Below are 2918 nucleotides of genomic sequence, written 5' to 3'. Positions count from 1 at the left end.
TCTGTTATTCTCTTGATCTCTGTCTCTACATCTATCTACCTTTCTGTTTATTTAATGCATATCTATTTATCAATCGTAATTTGTATCTCTAAATCTCTCTCTCTCTATCTCCATCATTATCTCAAATATCCATATTTGTAATTACCTAAATCAAACTATTTTTGTTGATATTCGTATGTCTATCCCTACCTCCATCTCAATGCTAATCTCTACATGTATCTCAATAGTTATCCCTACTGCAATCTTTGATCACACAGTCTATCTTTAATACTATATTAATAAGTATCTCAAACTAAAACTAATATATCCCTATAGCTATTTTAATACTAATCCTAATCTCAGTCTCACTCTCTGAATTTATGTCTAGCTCTATATCTATTGTATATATATGTATATGTATATAGAAATATATATATATATATATATATATAGAAATAGATATATATCTATATCTATATCCATATCCATATCAGTATCTATATATATTCCATATCTATATCTATAAATCCATATCCATATTTGTATCTATATCTATACCTACATATCCATATTTATATATTGTTGGGTTTTATAGCTTTATGTGGATAAAACTAAGTGGATTTCTGTAGTGACTGAATCAGCTATGAACTGATCGCATCTGTGATCTTTTTTATCCTTGAGTTATAAATGTTAAGATGCTTAAAGTGTTAATCTACTACATTAATTCACGTAATCCCTGGAATACTGAATCTCATTCTTCCAATGCCTAAAAGATCATTTGTGTGTAACCCTTTAGGCCCCTGAAACAGTCTAGTTAATTACTTCAATGGCCTAGTAACCTTTGTGGGCCTTCCAAATTAATTAACTACATGATCTTACATGTTATTTAATTGTGTTTTTTTATTGATTTAATAAAAATGTATAAACCTTCACTCCTAAAATGTATCTGACAAGCTTGTGATGAGAAAGGGCCGTTTCCACATGGAAAGTATATTATATGGCAATTTGGGGACGATTGTAGATATTTTATAAAATAATAAATGCAAATATATTATAAGGATGGTAAGTATATATATATATATATATATATATATATATATATATATATATATATATATATATATATATATATATATATATATACCTAGCATATATAGTTGGCAAGGTTGGATGATGATGAAATATAAATGGATGGACGACATGTGTGGATGGATGGATGTCAAGAAGGCAATGAACTAAGTGCAAGAAGACTCATCATAGATCATTATATTCTGACACAATAAAGGTTATTCGTGATAATGGGACAGCCTACACAAGGACTTATAAAATAATTTATTTATGATCTTAAAAATTAAAGAGAAATACCATAAATCCCAAAACATTAAACTATCATTCCAAAAAGTACATTTGATCATTGGAAGCTTGATAACACATATATAATCATTTTAGTGAAAATAAACTTATAAAGAGTATGATAGTAATCTAATAATTAGAGGGTTGTCAACAAATGAGCCTCACTGAAGGTTGTGTGCATTCCCACATGGTTAAAGATTGATATTTATGAGAATCTACTAAAGAATAATGATTCCTTCCTTTCGGATGTGATATTGTAATCATTACTCAAGGGTATGATATTATGAAGTGTCATACAAATTGATAAGCCAAAATAGGGGTAAAAATTATGCAGTTTTAGCCCTTGTCGTTGTCGATTTTAGCTCATCCAATAAAATTTATAAAACCTCACTTAAGATGCACATGATGAGTGAAGGTATCGTCCAAGGGAGGCTAGTTCAATTCGATGATTTTCTATAATTAGGACTAACTTAATCTTCAATGAGGAGCGATTTGACCTAATTGGAAAGATAATTGAGAGAGGAAGGTAGAAGAGATGAGAAGAGTAGAAGAATTTAGGGAACTCTAAGCTGAATTAATTGATCCAAATGAGAGGATCAAGGAATTCACTCTAGAGGGACTTAAGAAGAAGGTTTTTTTACTTGGTTTGTTTGTTTTGTAGATTCAATAATTCATCACTGACTACAATACTATGTAATAGAGATAAAAGAAATTAAAGTTTTAATACCCTAGAATTCAAAGTTAATTTTTTTTAGTTTTTCTTTGGGAATGCACTTGAATGCCTAGTTAAATCCCTCAATTTCTCCTCTCAATCCTAATCAGGGATTGTACATGCCGCTCAAGCCAAGCGATTTAGAATTTCAGATCAGAATCAAGAAGAACAAACAACAAAATTGAACTAATTTCATTCAAAATGCACCAAAATTCAATTACAATGAAGGGAAATGTACCAAACAGGTTGATCCAGGCTGGGGCTCCTCTCTGGCTTGCAGCTGTGATAGAGAACCATCAAGAATGACCCCTTCCTCTCGAAATTCAGCTTTTATACCTAGGTAAAATGGAATAAATTACCATTTTACCCCTAATTAGTAATTAATTTATATCTATGATCCAACCGTACAGATAGAAAGAGGGGGTCAAAACGAGCAAATCCATAAAAAAATCATCTCAATCGGACTTCTGGATCAAAAGTTATGAATAAATAAATTTAAACCAATATTAGCCATTGGATTTAAACTCATTTATTTATATTTATATTTTTTTTCGCGTGCTGAGGTGTCTTCCGCTGATTGGCCGACGGCTCTTCAAGTCCTCCAAGCGGGCGCGTCCTTGTCGCGCCACGTACCCCCCTGGCGAAAATAAAAACAAAAAGAAATGTCAAACGGCGCGTTTGGAATCCATTTCGATAGCACGTACACGTGTGTTTCTTCATCTCTCTGTCCACTTATGATTCGCCACGTCACCGCCCATACACGCGCATTGTATGCGCTGTGCGGGTGGTGACTTTACCTCCAAGCGCCGGCTCTCATTACACGCCGTCGGATTATCATCCGACGCCGATGGTGAGGCCACGTCGATCGGACGGA

Source organism: Wolffia australiana, chromosome 18, assembly GCF_029677425.1.
Source record: "Wolffia australiana isolate 7733 chromosome 18, ASM2967742v1".
Classification (NCBI taxonomy): domain Eukaryota; kingdom Viridiplantae; phylum Streptophyta; class Magnoliopsida; order Alismatales; family Araceae; genus Wolffia; species Wolffia australiana.
Note: the sequence above shows the minus strand (reverse complement) of the source record.